Here is a 21,988-nt window from a genome sequence, read left to right as displayed (position 1 = left end):
TTGTCATCCTGGTCCCCTGAATGACTGCATAGAGCTGGGCTGTTCCTGACCTGGAACTCCCATCCTGATCTGCTAACTTGTTCTGTGAGACACTGAATTTGGAGGTGTATATGTTATCACAGCATAGCCTTCCCTAACTGAAACATTGCACTTATGGTCTTGAGTTTCTTAGCTAGTGAGAATGCTTTAGTAGAAGCTATGTGCCTGCTTAAAAAAAAAAAAAAAAAAAAAGAGTAGAAAGAGTAAAATGACATTGAGTATATCTAAGAAGCCAATGGTTCTTAGCTGAAAGGTGAGTGTTTTTTATAATTTAATGATAAAATTCCAAATTCCTATCAGAGATATGAATAATTCCATCATATACTCTATATAAAGAACAAAAGACCCAATTCTTGAACTGTTTTAGCAAATGCTTCAACCAGGATTTTAAAAATAGGTTTATAGATAACTTTGGTCCTGAATTTATAATGCTAATGATATATGTGGACATCATTTACATTTTTAAGTTTATACTCTACAACACTTCAGGAAGAAAATCACATGGTATGTATTTGAAAATCTGACAATTCATACACATGCACAGAAAACGTGATCACCTTATGATATATTTTTTTCTAAATATCATTTGGGTGGTGCAACTCTAGAATGAATTTACTGTTTTGATTCTCTAAGACTGTAATATTAAATTATGTATTTTAAAATCCTAAATTGTAAAATTTCAGAATATAGAGAAGGGGGAGAAAGAAATGATACTTATCTGTGACTATTGAATTTGTGTGGTAGATAAAAATTGTCCCCCAAGGATACCAGGTCCTATTTCTTAGAATCTACAAATGTTACCTTAGATAGAAAAATGACCTTCGTAAGTGATTAAATCGAGGATTTTGAGATGAAGAGATTTTCCAAGATTATCAGAGTGGGCCCTAAATGCAGTCACATTTATCCTTATAAAAGAGAGACAGAAGGAGATGTGACCCACAAAGAAGAGGAAGAGGCAATGTGATCACGGAGGCAAACTGGAGAGATGAAGCCATGAACAAGGAGAGCCAGCAATCACCAGAAGCTGGAAGAGGCAAGGACCAGATTCTCCCTTGGAGTCTTGCAACGGAGCATGGCCCTGCTGGCTCCCTGCTTTAGATCCAGTGAAACTGATTTTGAACTTCTGTCCTCTAGAATAATGAGAGGATAAATTTCTGTTGCTTCAAGTCATTGAGTTTGTGGTTATTTGTTATAGTAGCCACAAGAAACTAACCCAATTCTATTTTCTAATGGCTGAGTTTAATTTTGCTGAGTTTATATCCACAATACTTTATTCCAAGCCTTTGGAGACCTAGGTTTGTCTTTCTTTCCTTTGACTTAGAAAAGGCAGATGTGTACCACCTCTTGTATTGTGAGTTTGGGGGGGATTTAGGAGACTCAAACAAGGGGTATTTCTCTTCCTCAGCTGAGTCTGAACCACTGAAAAACAATACAGTAAGATGGATGGAAAACAAATTATCAATTTTCTCACTGATAAAGCTGATTTTTTGAAAATGGACTCACTAATCCCGAACTTCAGGTTTAGAAAGACTTACCTGCCCTATTACCAGCTTTGGACAACATAGTCCTCCTCTAAAACTTGGGGTCCAAAATAGCAGAGTGGACTGTATACTTTCACTAGGCACCCAGCTCCTAAGAGAATGGGAAGATAGAGGGGCTCAATAAAATTTGGTGACTCCTTCTTCCCCAAGGGCAGAGTTGTCAGGACCTGCTATGCTAGTGGAGATTCCTTTTATATAGAAGGAAATATCAGGGGTATGGATGAGACATTTCTTATGACTCTATCCCATGATTAATAACTATCCAAGAGCAGGAAAGGCAGCGGTCTAGCCTTTAGAAGCTGATTGGAAGGCAGTCTAAAGACAGATGTTATAAAGTCATAGGTTTTCTCAGTTCAAATTTATATATATATATATATATATATATATATATATATATAATTGTAAAATATAAATATAAATATATATATTCATATACTTATATAAATGCAAACATATATATAATATATATTTAATATATCTTTATACATAGTCACATAAAATATAAGTATATATTTAATATGGTAAAACAGGATTTATATCATATACCAATGCAATTATATATCATATATTAATGATATATTAATTAATATGATATATAATATCTTAACATTAATACAATCTATATTAAATAGATTTAAATATTTTATACACACACACACACACACACACACACACACACATATTTTTGGGCTTTGTCTAAGATCCTAAATGAATCTGCTCAAGTCTAAGTCGTGAGTATTTTCTGAGTTCATACATGCACCTTTCGTTACATACACTTTTCAAAAATATGCTAGAGGAAACTTCTGCTTAATACAGCCTTGAAATGAAAACTTTGTTTATAAATGTATCTATTGGTATGCACCTACAAATGTCACTTTTTCATAAACAGGTACTAATATGTTACCTATTTTCTTCCCCCAAATGATTCTTCTTTGAAAATTAAAAGAACATCGTTTTTAGTGTTAAAAGCTTATAGCCTCGACATGAATTCTCAATAATCCAGTTGATAGCTATTTGTTTTTGGAGATTCATTTATTTTCCCTTTCCTAAGGTTATTATAACAACTTGTGTTATTTGTAACAGAAGTTGTTTTTGTTTCCATGTTGGGCCAGAACAGATTGAGTAATAACATTAACAAATACCTTGAACCCACATAGCACCTTTCACCCTAAATCCTTTTTAAATGCTAACTTATTATATACTCAATATTGTGATGGTTCAGTGACAAGAGGTCTTATTTCCATTTTTTTCAGAGAGAAAAGAAAAAGTGACAAAAAGTCAGGGCACATCTGTATCCAGATACCAGAGCCTTTGACATCACTCATACCTTTTTACTTTTCCTTATATGAGAGCATATTGTTTGTTAAGTAGCGCTCCTGGTTATTCTGAGTAAATTTGCTGAATGTGGCCTCAGGCTGCAGTGAGGTAAACATTAGCTAGATTCTCAGGTTGGCTTTTCAATTAAAATATAACATTAAAAAAAAAAAAAAAACAACATTGGGGGCGCCTGGGTGGCTCAGTCGGTTAAGCGTCCGACTTCAGCTCAGGTCACCATCTCACGGTCCGTGAGTTCGAGTCCCGCGTCGGGCTCCGGGCTGATGGCTCAGAGCCTGGAGCCTGCTTCCGGTTCTGTGTCTCCCTCTCTCTCTGCCCCTCCCCTGTTCATGCTCTGTCTCTCTCTGTCTCAAAAATAAATAAACGTTAAAAAATATATATATATTAAAAAAAAAAAACAAAAAAAACCATTGAACAGCCTACTATGTGTTCAGGGCACAGTGCATTTATACTCTGAATCATCACCAATTCCCCAAACCTTGAGATTTAAATGAGGGTCAGAGTTGGGTGCCTGGGTGGCTCAGTTGGTTATGTTCAACTTCAGCTCAGGTCATGATCCCATGGTTTGTGAGTTCCAGCCCTACATCTGACTCTCTGCTGTCAGTGCAGAGCCAGCTTCAGATCCTCTGTCCCCTTCTCTCTCAGCTCCTCCTCTGCTCACTCTCTCCCTCTCTCAAAAGCAAACACTTAAAAACAAGCAAACAAACAAACAAACAAACAAGGGTCAGAGTGATGGCATTAATTTCTCCTATCTTTGCCAGTTTTCTCAGGTAAAGGAGCATTATAAGACTCAGAAAATATGACTGTGTCTTTTTCAGGTTAGTTCAAGACTTCAGGTCCGTATCAGAGAATGCTGGTGCTTTGATCATTTTCAAATTTCCATGAAAATGCTTTCTATCCTCCCCAAGAACTTCCTAAAACTGAGGCCTTCTCTAGATGTTTTTTTTCCAAGAGGTATGAACTAGAGGAATTGTCAGCAAGCAATACCAGTCAGCAAAACACATGGATTTGGTGGTGTATAATACTTGATGATGCACAAAATCTTAATATTCTAAACCTTAACCAGTGTTAAAAACAGTATTATTCTGACTATCTTAACTTCATATTTCTAACACACTGGAGTTTCTTAAGAGGAAAAAAAAAATCTTTACTGACTTTCTCCCTTTCTCATCACATACTGAACAGGGTATTTGCTGTGATTAGTTCAAAGTTATTCAAGCATTCTTTTAAACTTTAGTGGGCTAGTAAGAACCCCACTGATGATCTAGTAACAGAGCAGCATTATTATTATTATTATTATAAATGAATACATTATTACTGTATTTTTTCTTTGTCTTTAAAGGAAACACACTTTACAGAAGCAACTTCTCATAAAGATTGCCAAAGGTAAGTAATTTTGATTTTTTCAGAAGATAGGAAAACTTTGTTTTCCTAATTTAAAATGTGTCATTCACTGTAGTTGGTAAAATAACATACTTGAGTTCCAAATCCTTTAATGGACTAAAAAGTCAGGAACGATTACCTACTTCCTGGGAATGGGCAGACCTGTATTCTTACTTGCTTATTTCTTGTAGAAAGCATCTTCTTAAGCAATATTCATCAAATCAATAGTATTTTGGAAGAATCATTTGTATGTTCAGCTCCATCCTAGAAACCATGAAATCTGTGAAAAGCAAGCTTCTAATTTTAGGGAGAAATTAATACAATTGGGAAATTAGGAAACAGAAAACCCAAGAAAATGGTAAAGGAATAGAGAAAATATATCTCAGATTGTGTAAATGTTGAAGGGCTTCACTAGAAATGGAGGAAGGACCTTTCTCATTGGCCAAGTGTCTTATCTGGGAAGATTGTAAAAGAAGTAAGTCCTGAAGACACATTAAAAGTCAAAGAAAGATAAATACCATATGATATCACTCATGTGGAATTTAAGACACAAAATAAATTTTTTAAAAAAAGGAACAAATTAAAAAGCAGACTCAACTATAGAGGGAGGTGGGAGGGGGATGGGTGAAATAGGTGATGGAGATTAACAGTACATTTATGATAAGCAGTGAGTAATATACAGAATCGTTGAATCACTACATTGTACACTTGAAACTGATATAACACTGTACATTAATTATATGTGAATAAAAAAATGTCATTAGTACATGAGCACTGTAGTACATTCTAGACAGAAAAGCAAAGGAGAAAATTAAAGAAAAAAAACTTAGAGATGCCAAATTCAAATTTTCTTTCCAGTATTTTTTCTCTGTATAAGGATGTATACATGTATTTATTAATTGAAATCATACCATAAATATACTACATATTTTTAAAAATTAAATTTATAAAAATGACCTTTCTATTGATCAAGCCTGTTTCTCCAAAACTGACTTCTTGAAAAAAGAGTATCTTAACCAGTTTTCTGCCAATTTGCAGAATTTCCTTTAATAATTAAGCATTCTGCTTTACCCATATGTTCCTTTCCTATTCAAACAGGGAATGGTAAGGAGGAAAGAAACAGGCTCATATCTTTCTCATGGCTGCCTGAAGTCATGTAACTGCCACATGGGGAAATGGAAACTGGAGACTATCCATTCATTTGTCTACTGACTTATTTAGTGATTGCATAGTATGTGCCAGGCATGTTACTAGGCTACAGTGAAATAAAGGATAGACACAGTTCAGCTCTCAATGAACTCACAGTATGAGGGATATAAACACCTGACTAGGAAATCCTAGAACAGTGTGGTAAGTACTATGACAGAAGAAACACAGGTTGTTGTGGTAATTCATAATCTAGGCTGGTTCAGAAAGTCTACTGAATAAATGAAGCTGAGAGGTGACCAGGAGTTAGCTATAGGCCAAGAAGGAAAAGCATGTTTCAGGCAGAGGGAATAGCATGAAAGAATTTTCTCTGAGCATGATAAAAGAACCACAACAAAGCCCTCAGTATGGTTGGAGCATAGAGCATAATGGAAGGTGTGGGACGGATTAACATGACTGGAGAGGTCAGTAATCAGAACAGGAGGGACACTGTAAGATATATGAAGAAGATTAGAATTTTCAGAACAAGGGGGACTCTTTAAAATTTTGAAGTAGGAAGTGACATGATCAGACTACATATTAAAAATCCTATCAAAGATACTTTCTTAATTGTAGCTATAATTACTTTATGTATTGAATGCCATTATGATGCGAAATATTCCACTTACATTAAATTAGTTATTACTCACAATAACACTGCAAAGTAGATACTATGATGCCTATTATGTAGAGGGGAGACTGAACTCAAGGATGGTAATTTGCCTAAAGCCACATTCCTGGTAAATGGCAGATAATTCAAAGAAAGATCTATTTCACTAAAAAGTCAATGTGCTTTCCAGTGAACCATATGCTCAGTACTAGCTGTTGGATGAGGATGCCAATATTTATTTGAAACCTAACTAGAACAGGAGGTGCTTCAAAAAAAATAATAAAAAAAAAAAGGTAAAAAGGTGCAGCACGTGTAGGAGGTGAACTGGGTGAGAGTGAAAGAGTTGAGTGTATTAATTCCTTTTAGCAATAGACTACTTAGATCTGCTTAAGTGGGTTCCTATACCCAAGAACTTGTCAGCCAGCTGATACAATCCTTTCAGAATATGCAAATTTTCTTTCATAAAGAGGAATTTGATTTCACTGGAACTCTAGTCCCCATTTCTTAGATTTAGTTTCTGGACTCATCTTAATAAGGAAAATAAAAGTGTTCCACTGGAAATAAATGATGATTGTAACCTTTTTATAGGTAATCCATAATACACATATAACAATAGCCATTAAGATAACGATAATAGCCATTAAGAAAGTTCTAGTAAGGTAGGGGGCACCTGGCTGGCTCAGTTGGTGGAGTGTGCGACTTTTGATCTCAGAGTTGTAAGTTCCAGCCCCATGTTGGGTATAGAGATAAGTTTTTTTGAAAAAAGAAAGTTCTAGGGGCACCTGGGTGGTTCAGCCGGTTAAGTGTCCAACTTTGGCTCAGGTCACGATCTCACAGTCTATAAGTTAGAGGCCCACATTGGGCTCTGCCCTGACAGCTCAGAGCCTGAAGCCTGCTTCAGATTCTCTATCTCCCTCTCTCTCTGCCCCTCCCCCACTCATGCTCTGTCTCCATCTCTTAGAAATGAATAAACATTAAAAAAAATTAAAAATAAAAAAGATAGTTCTAGTAAGGCAGGTAGGCAATGTAGGTGTCTATGTTTCATTGCCCATATACCATTTGTGTTTGAGATCCCTTATTCCTATATTCTGTTTACAAGCCAAAAATAGATTCTTAAAGAAGTTTTAGTGAAAAATCAGGGTGCCTAGGTGGCTCAGTCGGTCAAGTGTCCGACTTCAGCTCAGGTCATGATCTCATGGCTTGTGGGTTTCAGCCCCGCATCGGGCTCTGTGCAGACAGCTCAGAGCCTGGAGCCTGCTGTAGATTCTGTGTCTCCCTCTCTCTCTGCCCCTCCCCTGCTCATACTCTGTCTCTCTCTCTCTCAAAAATAAGCAAATAAATAAAGAAAGAAGTTTTGGTGAAAAATAAATAATACTGCTCAACTGCTTTTGTTCATAGTAACTAAGTGCATAGTATATGTTTATGAATTAAGGGATATCCAGATACAGTCAAAGAGTTTTCAGGGCAAGAATTGTTCTTAGAGATAATTTAGTACAGTCCTCTATTTCATAGTTTAGGGAACTGAGACTCAGATTGGCTTAGAATCTATTTACCATTATTAGAGCACCTGGGTAGCTCAGTCAGTAAAGTGTCTGGCTTTAGCTCAGGTCATGATCTCCTGGTTCATGAGTTTGAGCCCCGCATCAGGTTCCACGTTGACAGCATGGAAGCCTGCTTAGGATTCTCTCTCTTGTCCAATCTCTCTGCTTCTCCCCCACTTGTGCTTTCTCTCTCTCAAAAATAAACAAATAAACTCAAAAACATTCTATTCAACATCAACACCTTATTTACACAACAGTTGTTTTGCCCCCAAATATGTGGTAGTTGTCTCCACACCACTAATGGTTATTATACCCACCAGATTTTTAAATGTTAAAAGTTCATCCAAGTTATTTCTTTATTAGATCAGGTTACACATGTCTAACTCATTCGAGTAGTGATAGTGTAGTATGAGAGATCTCTTTTATAGAAAACAGAAAATAATATTCTATTTCTTTGCCAATTTCTTTTTTGGAGTTTTTTTTTAATGTTTACTTATTTTTGAGAGAGAGAGCACGAGTGAGGGAGGGTCAGAGAAAGGGAGACAGAGGACCCAAAGCAGGCGCAGAGCCCAATGCAGGGCTCAAACTCAGGAACTGTGAGATCATGACCTGAGCCAAAGTCGATCTGAAGTCAGATGTTTAACCAGGTGAGCCACCCAGGCATCCCTAAAGGTGTTTTGACTACCTCCATATTCCTGTAATTGGTAGTGGCAAAGAATGCTCAAGTCAGGAAATAAGAATTGTTGAGGAAGTGTTTGCTAAGAACACTAGCTCCACGAAGAAGCATATCCAGTTATTTCAGCTCACCTGGCTTGACAGCAGTGTTCCTTCACAGTGAGGAAATGGAGCATTTAACATCTTGCTCACCTTCTACATGACCCCTTCATACCACACCTCTGTTGGGAGACAAAAACAAACACCGTGGAGCTAAGAATTCCCAAGAGCTGAGGGCCAGGTAATCCTTTCAGAACTACTCTGACCGGATACTCCCAGACTAAGGTGGGACTTTGTTAGTTTTTTAGAAAACTAAAATCTCCCTTTCTTTTCTTCCTTGTTTTTCCTATTCCTTTTGCTTACAAGTAACCATCACACAATCCCTAATATTTTATATGCTCTTGTAATAACTTCTTTACCTACTTTCTTTTGGAAATTACTCTTTTCAAAGAAAACAAGTAGCAAAGATTTTGTCATGGAACAGAGTTGCTGACCTGGGAACAATCAAATGGCTTTAAAATAAAATGACTGCCTTACATTCACAAAGAAGCATCCAACTGAGAATTTCAAAGCACCCAAAAACGATGGAGAGTTTTTCTAATTGCTCCACAAATGGGACATGGGAAATGAGACATGGAGTATGATGCCTTAAAATCTAGGGTGTAAATGAGGGCTCCTGATGGAGTATGAAATCAACCTGCACCTTCCTATCTGAAGAAAACCATATAGACTTTGCCTCACTTTTTTTGTACTGGGAACAAGAGGCCCTCCAGTCTTTAAGAGAATCCCCAACTTTCAGCACTTACATAGAAACACTTTCTGGCTCTCTGGTTTTCTAGAATGCCCAGTCAGATGATAAGAAGATTTAACATATAGTTTTTCTGAATTTGTTTAACGAGTGGCCTTTTGAAGGTCTCTGTAATGGTCAGATCAGATATCTCCATGGTCCTTGGGGATAGAGGACTCCCTTGAATTACTCTCCTAAAATCCTAACCAAAAAAACTCATGCTCAGTCCACCCAACTAGGAAATGTTGCCTCAACTACAATGGCCATGAATACCATGGTGCCCTAGGGCCTGATAAATTAGGTAGTATTGTAGCACCTCAGTCTCTAGAACTGGCCAAATCCATCTGAACCCTAGCTCCACTACTTACTGCTTGCATAACCTTGCCCAAGTTTTCTTTTTGGGGGGGGTGGGGGGTGGGGTGGGGATTGAGTTTCCTCATCTGTAAAATGGGCAAAAGAATACTTATCTAATGGAGTTTTTGTAAAAATAAAATGAGTTAATATGCATGACTGCTTAGACTATGCTGGACACATAGTAAGTACTAAAACATTTTGGTTCTTATCATTTTAAATGTGATTACTCTAGGTAAACAATGAGATACAGAAAAATGAATGAAGTGTCTGTGACCATAAAGTAAATCACTTAAAATTTTAGACACCAAAGGTATTCTTCCAGGCCACCTTTTGAACAATTTGAGGGGATATTTCATATGTTTTGTACAAAGGGTACTCCTGGTATGCTGACTCTCTGTGGTGCCCCAGTGTTGTATTTGTTTTATTTTGTTTTGTTTTGCCTCTTTCTCCTTCACAAATAATGAATATTTTTACTGTTATTGTCTGTATTGATTTTTTTCTGGCACCAATGAAGAGAATACAATTTATCCTAGGACACTTGAAAATGAGAACACGTATACTCTTTTCTCACTGGCTACTCCCAGATCTGGGGCTCCTGTGTGGTTAGAAGTGCAGCAAATTAACATACAAACCCAAGTGATTAAGTCTCTCCAGAATTGGATGGAAAACTTATCTAAATTGCTGTTGTTGCTGCTGCTGCTGCTAAGCCTGTGTGGAAGTTGTCAGTCTTTTCAAACAGGTGTTTAAAACAGGTCTTCCAGTTTTGTTTTGTTTTTGAAAGATGAAAATCACAAACCATAAGAGACTCTTAAAAACTGAGAATAAACTGAAGGTTGATGGGGGGTGGGAGGGAGGGGAGGGTAGATGATGGGTATTGAGGAGGGCACCGTTGGGATTAACACTAGGTGTTGTATGGAAACCAATTTGACAATAAATTTCATATTAAAAAAATAAAGATGAAAATCAAACCAACTGGTAATTACTGAGCATGTACTATATGCAAGGCAGTATAGATATGAGATCATAAGACTGGTGTTCTTCAGAGAGATAGTAAGGAAGACTTCTATTAAGCATATACATTCATGCGTTTTATTTTTTTCTCCAAAGATTTTTGGTTCACTTTGTTCAGAAAATAAAGGATTACTATATGAGAGGTAGGGTCTACCTTCACTCCTAAAGTAAAGCCTTGTTTATAAAAAAAAAAAAAAAAAAAAAAAAAAGCCCAGATGTGAAACTCGGGCTGGGGAGACCCCTAGCTTTTCTTTAGGATTTCAACCTACAAAAGTTTATAGCCAAAGAACCTGCCAACAGGACTAATTCCTGAGTGGAGTTTTCCAAGCTCTTACAATAGTAACATCAACCATCTCTTTTACCTCCCAGGGGAAAACTTCTGCCAAAGGAGCTCTGTTGCTGCTGTCTGTGTTCTGCCCAGCCCTTCCTTAGCCTTTTGTCATTTGTCCAAGTCAAAACAAAATCCGCTCACACTTATAGGTGCCAAGTATTTTTCAAAATGTTCCATACATGTTAATTCATTTAGTCTGTACTACAAGGTGGGTTCTACTATTTTATCGATAGGGAAACTAAGGGACCCAGATATTAAGGAATTGCCCCAGGATGCATAGCTGGAGCGGGGCTGGAATTCATACTTGGACCATGTAGCTGCAGAGCTTCTGATCTCCTGCAACCCCCCTTGTGACATTGCTACAGGACAGTGAGTGCTCTCAGTGGGGATGATTGATGCACTTGTGGGGCAAGTTTTCTTATCCTAATTTTCTCATCTAATTCAACAGAACTTCAAAATTTTAGGAGAAGTCTCGCTCTAACTGAACACCTGAATTTGATGAATAACTTTTCACAAAACTAGTCTTTAAGTAGCATTGCCTCTGAGAGAGAAGAAACAGCAAGTGGCCCTGGGCAAAACTGTGATATGGGTGAAATTCCATCTGTAGAGAGGTGGCCCCAGAATCCTACTGTTCAGGGAAAACCCATCATCAGCTGCTTGGAATAGAAAGTGAGGCTGTGAGGGGGTGGGTGGGCATCTAAGAGAAGGCTCTACCCCTCAGCTTGAGGAAGTGAAAAGTAGTTGTTATTGCTTATGAGAAGGGGGTGGGTAGTAGGGTGAGACTGGTGCAGAAAAGGGAAAGAGTGACACAGTGTCTGGGAACTACAAGGCTAAAAGGGCAAGTGAAAATGCCCTCCTGATTTCCGGGGTGGGGTGGGACTCAGGGGAGAAATATCAAAAGATATTTGAGTATTTAAGAATGGGGCTACTTAAAATTTTATTTGGAAGTATTTGTATTGCTTCAATGTAAACTCTATTAAACCCCTCCCCATCCGCATCCAGATGCTGGGTCCCATCCATACATACATCTCTTATGAGAGGAGGTGTTTGGTGGAAATCTGGGAAGGGTTGATAATCATCTCTGTGCTCAGTAAGGGCCATAGTAGGGTCGCAGGAGCCCAGAAGCAAAGGGCCTCTTGGTAGCATTTGCACCATGGAAATTACAGGAGCAGTCCTGGAAGTAGACAAGCCTTGAAATTGTGGGAGTTTGCACAAGCATCATCTAAATTTCAAGGGGAAGAGTTGTCCTAGCTGTCATGGAGATGCTGCCTCTTAATCTCAGTTACTCCCTCTTCCTAAGCACCCAGAATTCTCATGAAGCCACTTATTCAGTGCACCCCAAACTTAGCTTTACAACTTTCTTGACTTAATGGAGAATTAATTCATTGTCTATTTTTGATATTCCGTAATTCCACATTCCCTTTCCCCTTTATCATAGTTGCTTTTTTTCTTTCTCAGAGAGAGAGAGAGAGAGAGAGAGATGGAGAGAGAGAGAGACAGAGAGACAGAGGGCGGTCATTTTCATTGGTGAGACTGTCCTTGGAATCTTTCATTTTTTTCTAGAAATAACCTGGGGCTTCTTATGTGCAAACACCGAAACCAAGTAGTCATATTATCACTGTGTTCCTAACCTAGAGTATCTTAGTATGGGTGTGGGTTTGCATAACAGGGAAACTAGCATTGACCTGGTACAAATGCTAATTGAATGTTTAAAAAAATTCAAGGATAATGCTGCAATGTTGTAAATGTAGGTGTGTGTGTGTGTGTGTGTGTGTGTGTGTGTGTTTCTCTAACTCATCTAAACATATTTGACAATGGATACAAAGTTCACAGCAAAAACAGAAAAGAAAAAAAAGTTTGGGTAATGGATAGAGAAAATGGTTCCTTCTTCCTGGGATGTTGATGACTCACTATGTGACAATGCATAAGTCTCCTCATCTCCATGTTCTATCCTCCAGCTTTAAAATAGGGACTGAAATACTTGAGAATGTCAGTACTCGACTGAAGAGATCTCCAAAATACATGAGACTCATCTTCTTTTTTTCTTTTCTGTAATAAAGTGCATGCATCCTTGGAAGGAAGGGTATGAGTTTGGACGAAGAAAATTTATGTGAAATTGGACTTTTGAGATTCTATGATTCTATGATCCTATCTGAAAAAGTGAAAGCAAAATCATTCTTAACAGCAAAACTAAAAGAGAAACTCCAGTTATTCTCAAAAGGGAGAGCCTGGAGTGGCGGAAGGGGTAGGGAGAAGAAAAACAACACATGCTAATGTGTATGAACTTTATGTACTTTTCTTTTTATTTTTTTAAGAGAATTGCTAGACCACATTCCAGCTTCTGCTACCTAAATTCACTGTTAATTCACATCTCCAGAGACACCTGCCTGGTTGGGCCCATTCAGCATTCAAAGCACAGGGATTGGCAAATAAACATGATAAGCAGATAAAACACATCAACATGTCTTTTTGTCTTTGGCAGATAGTCTTTAAACAGAATATGTAAAAGTGAAGGAAAAGATAATTTAGCTCACTTTTTCTTTTTGCCCCTTATTTGGAGGAAATAGAAGTTTCTGATACTGGTATACCCTGATTCAATTAAACAAATACTTTGTGCTTGCTCACCGTCAAAACGAGGAAGCTGCTTGCCCACAAATTCTATAAAGGAAGATTCAGAAGAAAAAGGAATTGTAGTTAATCCTTTCCCAGGTCACACCTAAACTAGGTCTCTGCAAATAGGGAAGTTAGTTGTATTTAAAATTTAAATATACAGTTTGGAATGTGTTGAAGGAATCACTGATGAAAGTTCAATCCCACCTTAAGGGGATTGAAAACTCAAGTATAAAATATATTTGCCAAACTGTGTCAGAGGGTCTGAGAGATTCTATTAGACATTTCCAGAAAAATAAAAATATAAAAGATGGTCCTTGGTCAAGTGATTCTGAAGAGGGCTGAGTTAAACTTACTGCCTTTGACACAATTTTGGATTATTTAATAGGCTAATGTATATTATGAATTTCCAAGAGGTGTATATGTAGCAAGCAGCAATTCTCAAACATGAAACGTTTTAGCAGTACAAACAATATCTCACACATTTTAAGGAAAACAGGTTGGGAAATACTGGCATGGAACAACATTGCACTTGAAGCTTGGTCTAAGTTTTTTGGGTAAGTTGTATCATGTTAACAACATCTAAACATATTGACAGTGTGCTCAATATACAATGACCATCCATTTTATGGATTTAGTACTTATGGTCAGATATCCATACTTCTGGACACATAAATGTGAACACTAATGACCCTGCTCTGATGTGCAGCGGAGGGCTGTGAAACCAAATTTTCAAAATCCAAATCTAGTTTTACAGAGGAGGTGAGTCACGGTGCACTGAAAGAAACAGCGTTAAATCACAGCTCGATACAAAATCAGAAAATCTTACTTTGTGCAATGGGCACATGATACTTGAGAAAGTCGCTTTTTTTTTTTTTCCCCTCTCAAAGTGTTTACATTTGGAAAAGTCTGTTTTTGTAATGTAAAATCTTAATTATTTTCTAAACAACAGCCTTCTCTCTCTCTCAACTACTTTTCTTTCATTTCTTTTTTTTTAAATTAATTAATTTATTTTGAGAGACAGAGATAGAACACAAACAGGGGAGGGGCAGAGAGAGAGAGGGAGAGAGAGAGAGAGAGAGAGAGAGAGAGAGAGAGAATCCCAAGCAGGCTCCTCACTGTCAGTGCAGAGACCGATGCGGAGCTCAAACTCATAAACCTGAGCCGAAATCGAGTCAGACACTTAACTAACTGAGCCACCCAGGTGTCCCTTCCACTACTTTTCAATTTGAAGCCCGGTTTTTATCAGTTGTGTTTGACAACCCCATTGGCTTTTTTTTTTTTTCCCCATCAATTCTATACCTATTCTATACACCTCTTTTTGGTGTCAATTCCATATCTCTATACAGGAGGACTTTTGTCAGAGTAGAAAGTTAATGAGGTTTGATACTGTCTGCTCATTATCTCTTTGTGGTGATCACTAACATTCTTTATCTAGTTAAGGTATATTGGAATTTCTCACTTAAAGGTAAAACTCCATATAAGCAATAGATGATTAAGAAGAAAAGTTTGAAGGGACACAGGGACTTTAACGAACTGTAGTTACTGCAGGCTGAGAGAATAATGGGTAAAGATATTGGTATGTCAAGCAACAGATACTGGAAGATCCTGAGCTAGCTATCATAAATATCTGTTCTGTAATTTTTTTTAAATTTTATTTTAGAAAGAGAGAGAGCACGAGCAAGGGATGGGGCAAAGGGAGAGAGAGAATCTCAGGCAGGCTCCACACTCAGTGCAGAGCCTGGTGCAGGGCTCAATCCCAAGACCCTGGGATCATGACCTGAGCCTAAATCGAGAGTCAGATGCTCAACTGACGGAGCCACCCTGGTGCCCCAATAACTGTTCTTTAAAAACAAAAGGAAACCAAATTTATAAGCAGGGGAAGAAGAAAATAAGCAAAGCACAAGAGAGGACTTGCACATCTTATTCCTAAATTATGGAATCCAGAATCTGAGGGAAACAGAACAGTTGTATATTATGGCAGGAAGACTGCAAATGAAATTGGCTCATTCATAATTTTAGTTGGTTTTCCAGAATCAAAATTCAAAGAGAAAGTTTATTCCCACAGTATGGATCTTTCTCCTTCTGTTGAGTTTTGTCTTCCTTGACAACCATGCAGAAAGCACTCTGGCACAGGCGGGTGATACAGGCTGCGTGATGTGCCTCATCAGTCATGTTGAACACACCCCACGGCAATTACCATTCTGATTCAGGGCAGGATAAAAAGAGTTCAGTGCACAATGTGGTGTTTAGGGAGGTGATCGGGAAGCATTAACCATACAATTTTGGCAGAAACTGTTTTGTGAATGTGTCAGTGATATCTCAAGTACATGAAAAACCAGCTTTACTGTCCCTTGATATGAGATTAATTTTTTTTTTATTTCTAGAGCATTTACCATTGTAAGGTGGACAAATATTATCCCTGTTTTTCAGCTGTAGAAACTGGAATGCTAAAAGGTTAAGCAACGTTCACAAAGTTACACAGTGAGTCATTTTCTGAATCAGGAAATAAATTGGTGACTACAATTCCCTTTTCCCTGATTCCACCAGCCAGAAGGAGTCATTTAACACTATTTACAGAAGTATTTTTATTTATTGTCTTGCAATGAGTATAAACAGATTTCTCTGAGACTTAAAAATTATGAAATGTGACATATTTTAGGGAGCAGTAAAATTCAACCAACATTAATTCATGCAACAAGTTTCATTGAGCGTTGATTATGTATAGAAACTGAAAGTTTTCAGTCCTGATTTAAACTCTACCTATGATTTGGAAATATGCACATAATGTCTTTTTGCCTCTAGTAAAACAGGGATCATTATCCTTACCACAGACTTCATAAAAAAGTTATATGATTATATTACATTATATGTCTTGAACTGGATGGATGGAATTACTGAGTATAATTTTTAAATAATCATATTATTCTCCCTTTTTCTAGTAGAATTTGGTTTCTTAAAAAAGTTTTTAAAATATCTAATTTTATCATGTTTATACTTGTCAAAATGCTTCAAAAGGATGTGCCATGTTACAATACTGAACACTTTGATATCTATTGTTACATCCAGTCCCTGTAACAACCACCTTGGTACTCTTCCTAGTAGGAAATCACGCCTAACCAAATAATTCAACTCTGTTCCCTGAAGTTTCTTAGGCATCGTTCATTAACATTGCTGCCCTGAATACTATGTCTACCCTCTATCTCCAGCTCTATTCTTTACCTGGCCAGAAATCCCAAATTAGATCCATTAGCACACCTGGAACTTTGTTTTTTTTCTAGGCTGCTGATTTTAATGGGACTTTACTAAATAACTTTACTAAATAAGGAAAAAAAGAAAAAGGACACACATACGGAAAAGACAAAAGCACAGTAGAAGCCTAGTTTACACACTGTAGATTTCTTATTCAACTACTGCTAACTAGAACTCAGTTCTGAGAAGATCCCAAATGTTAGCAGTGGTAGTAAAATTGAGACAACCTCACAGAAAGACAGAACTGGGGGAAATGCCAAAGCAGTTTGGTGTCCCTACCCATCTCACCACCAAGCTTCTTTTTCCATGGATATGGGTTTCTAGATTTGCTTTTAGTAAAAGAAAACAATGTTTCCTTTTTAAGTTTATTATCTTCATTTTACAGAGGAAGAGAGAGGAACTCAGAAAGTAAAATACTCATTCTAGATTATATAAGCATGAACAGATAAAGCTTGGATTTAGACCCATTTATGTTGAATGGGAATGCTCTTCTTTCTGCTGCGTGTAGAAGTGCTCTTATCAAATAAGTGATGTGGCCAATCTGGAGGACTGCAAAGCACTCTTGCACAGTTAGTGTCATAACCACCAGCTGGCCTCCAGGGGACTCTGAATAAGTCACTCGTTGCTCAGTTTTAGATTAGGAAATAGCTTCAGGGACACCCTATCAACAGTAAGGTAATACAGTAACTAAGAACTGACTTTTTTGGGAAAAAAAAAAAAGCAGTTAACACTCATAATTTTAAAACAAAAGGAGGTGGATAGGATGAGCAATGAGACATCTGGTGAAACATAGCATCTCATTTTTAAAAACTTACCTATAGTAGTATCTTCCTCTAAACTCTCATCTGACCCTTCCTGGAGATGATGAAGTGTCCTATATAAAGTAAATTCTCCTTATTTGTGGCAATTCTGTCCAGTAGAATCACGTAGGATACTAAATCATGGCTTCTAGGGAGCATACAGGGTCATCACAATTTCATCAGTTAATATATACCCTTGTTTTTGGTATGCTTCTGTTTAAAGACAGCTTGTTTAGTGTTATTGTTGATTCATTAACATTGAACTCACAGCCAACAGTACTATAACTCTTGCTTGAATGACGCTTATCTAACACATGTATTTTCTCCAGAAGTCACATCACAGCCATCTTGCATTTAGGAATGGTAGATGGCACTTCATCACTATGCTTGGGGTTCATTTTAAACATGAAATCACAACAAAAAGCACAAAAATGCAAAAAATGTGAACTAAGTAGATTGCAAAAAGAATGCTTATTTATAATAAGACAGTTGATATAAGAGGGTACCTGGGTGGTTCAGTTGATTAAGCAGTTAAGCATCTGACTCTTGATTTGGGTTCACATCATGATCTCACAGTTCATGAGCTCAAGCCCCATGTCAGGCTCTGGGCTGTCAGCACAGAGACTGTTTAGGATTCTTTCTCTTCCTCTCTCTCTCTCTCTCTCTCTCTCTCTCCCCTTCCCCTGCTCTCATGCTCTCTCTCTCTCTCTCAAAAATAAATAAACTTTAAAAAGATAGCTGATAGAAGAAGGCAGAATATCACTTTGTTTCATATCAGCTGGGGATTCACTTTTTAAGTGACTTACATTTGTCCCTGGTTGAGGCACCTGCGTGGTTCAGTCGGTTTAGCATCCAACTTCAGCTCAGCTCATGATCTCATGGCTCATGGGGTTCAAGCCCCGCATCAGGTTCTGTGCTGAAGGTTCAGAGCCTGGAGCCTGCTTCAGATTCTGTGTCTCCCTCTCTCTCTCTGCTCCTCCCCTACTCAGACACTCTCTCTCTTTCAAAAATCAACATTAAGAATAATTTTTTAATTAGAAAAAATTCGTTCCTGCTCTGTGCAAGTCTGTAAGTGATTGCAAAGCACTGTCAGTACTGAGTTTTGGATTACAAATAAATTTAAATGAGTGGGTAAATCTACAAATATGGAATCTGAAAACAATAGGAATCAATTGTAAATTCAAGCACACAATACAAAACCAGTTTTAATCCTGGGGCCACTTCCTAGCCACATTGAGAAATCAATGGACTTAATCTTTATACTGGGAAGTTTGGTGACCAGTGATTGACATAATAATCATCCCTGCTTTGCTCTGCACCATTTCAAATCTGATGATGCATTTTCTACTAAGGTTCTAAGGATAAACCAACTGAAATATAATGATTTTTAAAATTATTGTGTCACAAAATTAAATCACTCAGAGGGATAACAAAATAAATGTTAGCAATAATATATGATAGTAGGGCCAAAATTGGAAATGGGAGAGAACTGGAAGATGGTTTTGCATGTATGCCAGACTTTCATTTCAACATAACTGTTGCTGTCCTCCCACTAGCTTTTTCATACCAAGTGCAATAATCCCACGCAGTCCACATGATGCTCAGTGCTATTAAGTGAAATGACAGAAAAATAAGTGAGAAAACAGCAGGGTTATAGCTCCCAATGACTTGCAATTTATACGTAGAAAATAAGTGGTGAAAATCATATAATGGAGAAGTTTGGAGCACAGTAAACACTGGTGAATTGATAAACAGTGGCCTTCACAATTTGATTTTGTTATTAAATGAACTGTTTTCTTTTTCATCAAAAGTCCATGCAAAATGAGCATCACCACAAATTGCATATTTTAGCTCTCTTTGATATTCTATGGATTGTAGTATGTATAATTTATCTTGTAGAGTTTCAAGAATGTCAGTTTCAAGAATGATATGAGGGTGTGTTGGGGGATAAGGGAAAGGCAATGACAAAGTTAAATATATTGTGTAGATACAAACTGATCGTCATGTAAGCTAATAATACTAGAAACAGTTCATATTAACACTGGGATTATGGTCAACTCTATTTGAATGGCTTAAAATCTAACACGAATCTGTGGAGCGCCTGGGTGGTTCAGTCGGTTAAGTGTCCAACTTCGGCTCAGGTCATGCCAGGTGTTGTGCTCTGTGCTGACAGCTCAGATCCTGGAGCCTGCTTCAGATTCTGTGTCTCCCTCTCTCTCTGTCTCTTCCTTGCTTGCATTCTGTCTGTCTGTCTCTCTTTCTCTCAAAAATAAATAAAAACATTTAAAAAAGAAAAGAATCTGTCCACCTTCAAGCCCATGAAATTTGAAGTTCAAGAAAAATTGAATCCATTTATAGCAAAACCATTTTCTCACAATTTTTTAAGCAATGAATATTGTGTGGGAAATTGATTCCATATGTTTTCAAGTCATTTATGCAACTTGAATAATTAAAATGTTCATTGGAAAGAACTGCCTGATGTCTTTAAAGTCAGGAAATTATTTTATGCCAAAAGTAGACAAACTCAAACACCAAAAGGTCAAGCTAAGTTAGAAATTTCACAACATCCCAAATTGTAATTATTCTTAAAAAATTTAAATGTTTGCTAACCCTTCCTTATTGTCACATGGTAGAAAAATAATGGATTCCTTTATTCTCTCAGTGTTGTTTCTTTTTATTTTTGAAAAATCTTTATCTATGAGTCTTTCTAAACTTACCTCCAAGTTATTTGGACAAAAGCCTAGACTATTAATGACATTTGCAATAAAATTTTGTCAACTTAAAAAAAAAATAAACTAAATTAGTCAACGCTTGTGATTCATTTCTAATTAAAAATAAAGCACAATGATGAAGACATATTTTGTTTCAATTGTAATTAAATAATTCTAAGAGTTGCAGTTATCATTCCCATTTTGTAGATTTAGAAATCAAGGTCTAGGGGCACCTGAGTGGCTCAGTCGATTAAGTGTCCAACTTTGGCTCAGGTCATGATCTCGTGGTTCCTGAGTTCGAGCCCCATGTTGGGCTCTGTGCTGACAGCTCAGAGCCTAGAGCCTGCTTCAGATTCTGTGTCTCCCTCTCTCTACCCCTCCCTGACTCACATTCTGTCTCTCTCTGTCTCTCAAAAATGAATAAACATTAAAAAAAAAAGAAAGAAAGAAATCAAGGTCTAGACGAAGTAGCCTATGAAAACACATCTTAACTCAGTAAGTTAAATTTTGCCTGAAACATGTTAGAATTATTTGATGAGAAGCAAACATAAAGGAGATAGCTAATAAATGTAGCCCTAATGAGATATTAATCCTAGATTCATGTATTTACTTTTTTTGTATATGGTAGCAAGAGGATGGAACTTGGGGAAAAATGTGAAAATGAAGACTAGTGAGAATTTTACAGTGTTTGTAGCATAAAGATGACTAAACTTGTGGAAGTACTACATTCAAATTCTGACTCTTTTACTTATTATTAGCTTTCTGACCTTGGGCAAGTCACTTTATCTCCAAGTCTCTAATTCCTTTATCAAATGGAAATAATGAGACCTTATAGGTTTATAAAGAAAAAAATAAGATATTAATATGAGTATATTATAAATTAAAATTTCATGTAAAGTAATAACAAACAATTATTTATTAATAATATAGTAACAATTGTTAAATTATTAATAATTTAATGATATATTTATTAATAATATATTAATAATCACAATAATATAGTAATAAGGGAGAAGTCCCTATCTATAATGAAATTTTAAAAATCATGGAGTTTGGGGTGCCTGGGTGGCTTAGTCAGTTGAGCATCTGACTTCTGCTCAGGTCATGATCTCACAGCTGGTGAGTTCAAGCCCCGCGTAGGGCTCGATGCTGTCAGCTCGGAGCCTGGAGCCTACTTTAAATTCTGCGTCTCCCTCTCTCTCTCTCTGCCCCTCCCCTGCTCACACTCTCTCTCTCTCTCTCAAAAATAAACATTAATTTTTTTTTTTTTAAATGATCACGGAATTTGAGTCCATGTTATTTGCTTATTGTACTTGTTTAATATTGCAGGTTAACTTTTCCTCCTCCTTGTGAAATACAAATTTACCAAAACATAAAATGTAAATTATTTCAAATATTATTCTTAAAAAAAGTATAAAAATCTTTACTTATTTGTCCATCTGTTTTTCATTTTTACAAAAAGAGATAGACCTTGCCTTACCTTGCTTATTCTATATTTAAAACTTCTTTCATACCTTAGAAAAGTACTTAATATAATAGGATGGACGATGTCCTTTTAAATAAGGTGCTCCTTCAGGGGAAAAAAGAAAAAAAAAGTAAAGAAAGGTGGGAGGGAGAAAGGAAGAAAATAAGTCATTCAGTTGGAAACCAGATGATACTTGCCAGAACAATCCATGGAAATCACTCCATTGGTGTGTGTGTATTGTGTTTATGCTATAATTAAAAACAGATTAAAAAGAACTAGAGCATAACACCCCTGATTGCTGTTTGCCTTCACACTCAAG

The sequence above is a fragment of the Panthera leo genome, chromosome C1 (assembly GCF_018350215.1).
Source record: "Panthera leo isolate Ple1 chromosome C1, P.leo_Ple1_pat1.1, whole genome shotgun sequence".
Classification (NCBI taxonomy): Eukaryota; Metazoa; Chordata; class Mammalia; order Carnivora; family Felidae; genus Panthera; species Panthera leo.
Note: the sequence above shows the minus strand (reverse complement) of the source record.